Source organism: Mastigoproctus giganteus, chromosome 6 (assembly GCF_048544385.1).
Source record: "Mastigoproctus giganteus isolate SK-2022 chromosome 6, ASM4854438v1, whole genome shotgun sequence".
NCBI lineage: Eukaryota > Metazoa > Arthropoda > Arachnida > Uropygi > Thelyphonidae > Mastigoproctus > Mastigoproctus giganteus.
Genome location: NC_143580.1, coordinates 41,964,816 through 41,973,790, shown reverse-complemented (window position 1 = coordinate 41,973,790; position 8,975 = coordinate 41,964,816). Strand labels below are relative to the sequence as shown.

The window sequence follows — 8,975 nt, the reverse complement described above, 5'->3', positions numbered from 1 at the left end:
TCCTCCAAATGACTTCAAATGTGGAATCCTCCAAAATGTGGATTCGTTTGGAATAAGTTAAAATTTTTGGCTTTTACCAAAAGCCAATTAGTAAATGTTAGGATTTGCTGGCTTTCGATTTTTTACAGTAACTTGTATATAATTTGCTTTCAATTAATTTTTGCATTTTCTTTTTCTAATCGCTGCTAATTATTCACATCTCTAATTTTGTAATAAAATATTTTATTAGAACGTGTATAGAAAAATTTTTAATTATAAACATAAGTCATTATTCCTGTAAGTTATTAATTAAAAATTAGTGTAGTTGTATTTAATTCTAATTCATAATCGCAAGCTCAATTTCTCATTAAGATTTTTTCTGTGAATGGTTTTGTTGTTCAAACTATCTGAGAGACATATTTTTTTTTTTTTTTCAATGCATTTATTTGTTTCTTACAAGTTATGCTTTTGTTCTTTCTTCATATCAGTAATTTTAATAATATCATTATGGTGATGATGCTTCAGTAGTAGAAGACCTGTTTTTTCCTTTTTTGTTTTTCTTTTCACCCTTCTTCTTCTTCTTCTCCTTCTCCCCCTCCTCAGAACTACCCGAGTCTGAGCGTTTGTCTATACCATTATCTTCCATGAAGTCAACAGGAAATCCTTCGACCAGGTCATCTTCGTCTGAAATTAGGGGTGGGGCAAAGCAAAAGTATTATAATTTCAGGGAGAAAAAAACTGTTCTTAGGGCTAAAAAATTATTTCCCGAAGTTGGTGTGCTCTTTACTTTTATTTATATATATATATATATATAAAAGAATAAATTAAAGTATAGAAAATCTATCGCTATTTACCCACAATCTAGATGACTTCGTCCGGTATCAACCACCAAGACTGAAAGTAAAAAACGATAAGGGGATCTCTGTTTCTGTAATGATATACAGAAATCATGGGATACCTATCTAGTAACGGTTAGGCTCACCGTTTGCTCGGATAAGGGCAGTCACACTGCGAGGCATTGAGTCCACGAGTTCACGAAAACGTTCCACAGGTATTTCCATCCATGCTTACTGCACAGCTGTCCATAATTCCGTCGCATTTCTGAGTGGAGGATCCAAAGCTCGAACGGACCTTTCCACAGGATTCATGTCTGGTGAAAGGGAAGGCCATTCCATGGTGGCAAAATCTGCGGAATGCGCTTCGAACCATGTTCTAGTCACTACGACTCTGTGGGGGAGGCGCATTGTCTTGCTGGAAAAGTCCATTGCCCTGTGGGTGCACGATGACCATGAAGGAATGCAGATGGTCTGCAAGGATGGACACTTAACTTGGACCGTTCAGAGATGCGTCCAGACGTACCAGAGGTCCCAACTTGTAGACCAAACCATTACTTAACCGGACCTGCCTGAACAATTCCGGTTAAGTAACGGTTTGTTGACATCACGGGTACATAGGTTCGTGCGATTTTCGCCGGATACGCACCCTTCCGCCCGCTCGAAATAACTGGAAATGGGACTCATCGGGCTAGGAGACTCCAATCATCCACGGTACAGCGCCGATATTCTTTCGCCCAGTTGAGGCATAGAGTCCTGTGTCGTGGTGTTAGCAATAGTCTCTAGTGGGTCGGCTGCTCCCATAACCTATTCCAGCCAATGATCGCCTGATGGTCTTGGTGGAGATGTTTCTAGCAACTCCCTCGTTGAAATCGGCCGGCGGTGATTTGTGCCAATGTCGCTCTCCGGTTGGCTGAAACAATGCAAGACAGAAGTCAACGGCCAAGTTCATCCATCACCTTTCTCCGCCCACAGCGCTGTCCACGATGAGATGTTATTCCGGAAATCGCGTATTCCCGATATACTCTTGATACTGTTGAACGGGAATAGTGCAATTTCTGTACAACCTCCGCTAGAGTGACCCATGTGTCGGGCACCCACTATCACCCCTCTTCGAAAATTGGTTAACTCACGACGTTTATCCATACTGACATCGAATTACCGTCTACGTGGATGCAGTGTACTTATATACCTGCCAAGCGGTGGGTTCGTCCACTAGCGAGAAGGCTGGCAGTGTCGCTTTGCCTAAGAACGAAGTATTCCATAAATTCTGTCCTTTCGGTGTAAACACAAACAGCAAAGTGTATATACAAAGGTAAAGCCTCCTCCACAGCCAAGAAATATAGCCAGGGGATTTACATAGAGAAAGAATTAATTGGTAAAGAGGAAGGTGATATAGAGATGTCCAGTATTCTTCCAGCCAAGTGTTAATAGGGTTACAAATAGTAAGTTAGTATAGAGTTAGGTAGGAAAATTGAAACAGTATGCTGTATATTCTTCGGTACTATCTTAACAGGGAATAATTAACAAATTTTACAAATTACTAGAGATCATTCAGTTACATTGATTACAATTTGACTAAATTTATACCGCTGTCTCAAATAGTGCATAAGAACAGCTCTTTTGTCCAAGATTTTCCGGTGATATTTCTTGTTGGTAGCGAATTTAAAAAGGTTCCCATCGAGTTGTTGTGCAACTTTCAGCATTTGCCCAGGAATCTATGAGCCATGTGCAATTTGTTTCTACTGGTGGTTAGGAAAAATGTCTCCTGAAGATTAGAGTGGGATCGTCCAGTGAACAGTGTCCCACAGATCAAAAGCTGATGTGCACAGTAATCTGTTAAAAAATCGAAAAGAATAATAATAATTATTATTATATAGATTAGGGATTAAAAATCCATAAGGGGAAGAAAGAGATAATAATAATAATTAAATTGGGGCTAATATCACTAACACAGTCCTAATTGAAACATTTCTCATGATACACGATTTGTCTTTGGAGAAGCAAAACTCAACACCTACTGAACAAATGTGTATTCAAGGATCGAAACCGTTCTTGAATATATATCTATGTGTAGTAGATTTCAGAATCGATTAATTTGCATATAATCTATTATTAATCATTGGATTATGCTCATTACTAGTAAAAATGTGTATTCAAGGGTTGATTTGCATTCAAAGAGAACTTCAAAAATTCCTTCAATCATCGACGGGAATCGAACTCACTCCCGAACCACTTTACAATGCGGAATACTTTAAAATACGGTATATTTTACAAAATAAATCAACATTTTATAAATCATGAATGATCCCATTTTTCTTTAAGAATCTACGCTAAAAAATGTACATTTTTTTCTTCATATTCTGCCACTAGTAGGAGAAATTCTTCCAGGAACATGTTTCCAGAAATGGCAGAACCTTTAGGTTCAATGTACAGTATTTATAAATGATATTGATGAGCTTAATGTCCAAGTTTGCAGATGATACGAAGGTTGGTAGGGTTGTTAAGGACACTAATTACAGTACGCTGCTGCAACAGGATCTATAAAAGTTGAGCAGATGGGCTGAGAGGTGGCAAATGAAGTTTAACATTGACAAATTTAAAGTACTGTACTGCATATGGTAAGCAGGCACCCAGAGTAACGTATCAACACTGTGGTACTACACTTATTTATTTCGTTGATGTGATCAATACACGAAGGAACCAGTTTTTTCTTGCTTCCTTCGTGTATCGTGGCCGGGATATCCAACCAACCGATTGATTCGGCACCATCGTGATATCCAGCCCGAGGCGGGAATCGAACCCGCGACCTTTGGGTTGCAAGGCAGGCACTTTACCTACCCTGCTAACCCGGTCGGCTGGTACTACACTGATAGTGCTAGAGAACGAAAAGGACCTGGGGGTATTTGTGCAGGCAGATATGAAGTTTTCTGAGCAGTGCAGACAGGCTGCAAGAGTAGCTGGAATGTACAGCAATGATATACAGGAATTTTTCTAGCAGGGATAAGGAGGTGATTATCCCCTTGTATAAGGCAATGGTCAGGCCACACCTTCAGTACTGTATTCAAGTCTGGAGGCCTCATTTTAAGAAGGATGTAGAGCTGCTGGAACGAGTACAGAGAAGGGCAACAAGATTAGTGAATGGAACAAAGGGGTGCTCTTACGAAGAAAGGCTTGAAATTTGCAAATTACAGTGTCTGGAGACTAGGCACCTGCGAGGTGATCTGATTGAGGTGTATAAAGCGTTGAATGGTTTGAGTATGCTCAATGCTGATGGGACTCTTCCTATTGCTCAGAATAATCACCTGAGAGGGCATAAATTCAAATTGAGGAAAGACAAATGTAGGATAGATATGCGGAAGTTTGTCTTTAGCCAACGGGTAGTTGGTTGGTGGAACAGACTTCCATCCTTTGTTGTGGAAGTTGATAGATTAAATAAATTCAAGGCTCAGCTGGACAGGTATCTGGAACGAACGGAGGAGTGAATTGGGAGCGTTTTTTAGATATTTAGGTAAATTAATCAAGTTTTTGCTTTTAGATTCATTTGTAAATTGGTAGAAATCTCTATAGTAATAACAGAATGGAAAGAAAAAATGTATACTTTTCAAAGATAAAGTAGGATTTTCTATAACTCACCAGCCAGTGTAGTGGCAAGCACTAAACTTGCTATCAGCAGAACAGCAAACATCCAGGACTTCATGACGCTATTGCAGAGGACAGTTTGACTTCTGTAGGGAAATAGCACTGTACCCAGACTAAGGTATTTTATAGTATACGTGTATTTACACACCTGTTTTATTCAACTCTTAGGTTTTTGTTCTTCCTTTGGTTTTTTTCAAAAGAAGAAAGGAAAACTTGTGACGAAAGTTTGTCACTTTTATATTCAATCCATCTGGTTATCTTACGACATAACTGCTGGTGTTTTCAGAGAAACATTCAAAGGTTTTGTGCAAACATGCCTGTACTGACGCACATCTGGTGTTTTTTCAATTCCCTCGTAATTTACAACAGAATCTTCAAGCTGCGTCTTCAAGACCTCCGTTGCCTAGTGGTAAGGAGCGGTTTAGTGGTCAGGAGTGGGAGTGCGGTAGCACACGCTCTTTGAGTAGACCGGGGTTCAAGCCCCTGACTGCTGAATACGATCGATCTGCCAACCCGCACTGGACCAGCGTGGCAGATTATGGTCCATTTCCCTCAACATGAATTGTAGAGGAAGCTTCCATCCTGCAGTGGCTTGATAATGGCTGCAGTTTTTACCTTCAAGCTGTGACAGAAGACTTATTTCTAATGCCACGCGGCAATTTTGCTGCACTACCAAAAAAAAAAAAAAAAAAAAACCAACTCAAGTAGATAAGAAAGCAATTATATGCTTCCTCCTCACACAGGTATCTAGTCGAAGTCCAGAGGATATTGTTATGTTTTTATAGTTTTTTTTTTTTTCTTTTAATTCCTCCAATTCTGACGATGTCAACTACTCCTGAAAGATAGAAGCAACCTCAGATCACGATGAACCAACCCAGTGCCTGACTGTAAGACACTAAACAATATGGCACCATTTTTACTTCAGTTGATAGTCTCATATAAACTGGAAGGTTGGATCAAAAAATTTCGAGTTTGGATTCATCCTTCCAAAGTACATTTCCCCACCCTTCAATTGCCCAATGTTGATGGCTATTAGCCCAAGTTAACCGTTTCTTTCGATTTTCCAGTTTTAGTAGGACTTTTCGGAGTGGTACACCACCATGAAATCCTCCTTATGTAAGAAGTTTTGCAGTGGATGTAGATACGGGAATTTCTCTGCTCCTATTGAACTCAGCTTGGATTTTCAGGTGTAATAAGTCGTCGATTGCGTTTAGAAATCAGTGTTATGGTCTTATGTTATGCTTCCGTTATTACGTGCGGTCGTACTGATTGTGGTTTGTCCTTTAAACTGCCAGTCTCCTTGAATCGTCGAAGTTTGTAATCCTTTAAACGAAACACCTACTTTTTGGCCAATACTTCTCATGGAACAACTTTATTAGAGAGTTATAATAGCACTATTCAGATCCTTATTTCTTACCATGTTTATCACGAAACACCAAACACTGTTTCTGAATGACGAATGTTCGATTTTACAAGTTAGAGCTCTTACTCCTCAATTTATATTATTGCAAAACATTATAAAATCATCTACAGTCTTCTATAATATTGAAACAATACTCCACTTTTTTAGAATAATCAGCAATGGACTCTACCACATCCAGGAATCTTCTACAATGTTCAATCAAATTTAGGTGTCTTCTACACCTTTCTGGAATATTCTAGAAATTGCTTAAATATTATTTAAGAAATTTCTAGAATTGGATTTGATTTTCTTTTCTTAAATATTATTTAACTTTTTTGATTTTTATATGTAATAGAAAATATTTTAATAAAATTTGGTAAACAAGTTGGGACTATTTCAATAAAAACTTTGAAAATGAAGCGTGATTCCAAACTTTAAGGTGGAAGTGTATATATTGTGTCCTATTTAATTTCTAAGTAAAGCCACGTAAATACGTTTAAAACCTCTTAAATTTACTTATACATAAATCACTGATTTCAAAATCTCACCACTATCACCAGACAGCCCATAATAGAAAGATTATCTACAGTGAAACTGTCACACAATCCCAAGAAACGCTGGTCAATGGCGTCTTTTTCCATCTTGTTAGTCGAAGTTTTAGTGACAGTACCCTCGCAATTAGCACAGTGGCTAAGATCACTGTTCTGCCAAATCCATGATAGCAGTTAAATGTCATGACGAGCTTGGCCCTGGTGTGTTTGCACCATCTGCACCATAGAATGATACGCCATTACATGACATGATTGGCAAACATGCTAACAAAAATAAAGTTCAGGTTGAAAACTTGTCACAATTTAATTCTGTTATTAATTCCATCTTTAACACGTTCATCATGAAATACATCCAGGAAGGTTCTTCTTATAAAAAAAATAATACAACCTATTTGTTGAAGTTTTATTCTGTTGTTCTAATATATATATATATTTCTTATATAATAATATATCTTATATTTTAAAAAATGTCATATTAGGAATACTCAGGAGCTATCTTATCTGCCCATGTATAATATATCCAGAAATTGGATCCGTTCTTTGATCGATTTGTCTCTTTTGCTGGACAAAAAACTAGAAATTGCCGAAGAAAGGGGGGGGGGGGAACCTTGCTGTCCACATCTGAGACCGACTAACTCAACCACGTTGCGAAAATAGGACATAAAAGTTCCTCGGGCCTTGACGAGATTTGAACCCGGGCCTTTTCCACCCGGTATGGGGAAGACAGTGATTATAATCACTTTTTGACAATAATTGTGCTGCTTTGTGTCGCATGAGCCTGCAAATATTTTCCCAGATAAAGATGAAAAAGATCTAAGGTCCCGATCGACAGATTTTCATGCGCATTCAGTTTTAAAAATAGATCCGGTTTTTAATTTGATGTGAAAAGAACTTGTCGAGTTATAATGTGTTCTCCAGTTCTGATGATGACTGAAATCGAATCTTAGACTTTTCCATATTCTGTGGGAACGTAGAGACGCAATTATCTGCGTTATTTGTGAGGGTGAACTTGATAGCTCATTAAATAATAAAATCTTCATGAAAAAATTTTTAAATTAGAATGTATAAACGGCTTCGGCTTGTTTGAAATTTAAAAAAATATATTTATACTGCTACTTATTTTAATAAAGCTGTAAATTTTCTGCTTTAAACTAATGAGATGGAAAAAGTTGAAAAATCTGCAGTCCAATTCATGAAACCTGGAAAGGCTTTTTTTTTTTTTATTTATTAAAATAAGTAGAAGTATATTTAGCTACTGAAAGATACCGTTTGAAATGCTTCCAAAAGGCAAACTTACTTAAGTAAGCATGAAACATTTTTATCTTTCTGTATCTTTCAGTAGCTAAATATACTTCTACTTATTTTAATAAAGAAAAAAAAAAAAAAGCCTTTCCAGGTTTCGTGAATTGGACTGCAGATTTTCCATGATTATACTGTCTCATTAATTTAAAGCAGAAATTAAGAATTCACTGTCCTTAATATAATTTTGTAGTTTTGCACTAGTACTATTAAATTATATTTCCATCACTTTAATATTCTTCGGTTTCTTTCAAATTAAATTGATTTTTAACTTCCTCTTCTCTAGTTTAATTACCAAATGCAATTTTGTTTCCCAATCCATCTGCCCCAAACTAAACTCGTATCATGTCTGTCACTTTATTTCAATATTCATTTTATTTCAATATTATTTGATAATTTGTATTATTGTTGCAAGATGGCGCTGTTTTCTGTATCAGTCGATATGATAATGACAACAGAAACACTAAGTGTAAGCATTCTCTTTTTTATGAAAAAGTGCGTTGATTTTAGAGAAATTTTCAAATAGATGGAGGAACGATTTTTCTTTAGTTTTCTTTCCTTCTATTTCGCTAGAAACAGTGATTTGTCACCAGCATAAGCCGCAAGCTGCCTGCAAATATTTAAATATTATAAAATGCTGGCAGATCTATTTTGTCGATTTTTTTTTTTTTTTTTTTGAAGCCAGAAGGATTTTATCTGCATACAACCTATGCAAATGCATAGATTGAAATAAAATTATAAAAAAAAAGGGACAAATACAATTTTTATTTACAGATGTCAAACAGTTAGAGCCAACTAGGAGCTTCACGTTTTTTAAATGTCATTTCTTAACTATCAGAGACTTTTTAAAAAATTTACAACTAACCAGTAGTTTTAAAAATCTTAAACAACTTTGGAAAATTACTTTTAAAAGGAAAATCTATTTATTTCAATATAGAAGAAAAACAAATAGTTTTTTGTCTGGTACAGCATAAGCATCAGGCTTCCTTGTACCATATGGCTAATAATAATAATAATAATCTCGACCCCAAAGTTAAAATGCAGTGCCACACTAACTATTTCTTAAGTATAATAATTTTTAAAAGTTTTCAAGAAATATAAAGATATCTATATATACAACTTTTGTAAGTGTTTAATTCTAAAGTATTTTTCTGAAAGTATGCTATTTTTTTTATCTATCTCTTTAAAAAAAGCAAATTTCTAACAGCACCTTTATATATTTTAAATAGTTGGAAAAACTCCAAAGCAACTCCAGAGCTTTTTGATCTG

At 36.3% G+C, this 8,975-nt stretch overlaps 1 long non-coding RNA gene across 1 annotated transcript; it reads right to left on the bottom strand.

Annotated features, from left to right (window-relative positions):
- Nucleotides 1-467: 467 nt before the first annotated feature.
- Nucleotides 468-4,545, bottom strand: LOC150084192 (uncharacterized). The gene is made up of 2 exons (XR_016547054.1): nt 4,449-4,545; nt 468-663 (listed from the first exon to the last, which is right to left on the bottom strand). It is a non-coding gene; the product is annotated as an uncharacterized LOC150084192 (long non-coding RNA).
- Between the last annotated feature and the right edge of the window lie 4,430 nt (nt 4,546-8,975).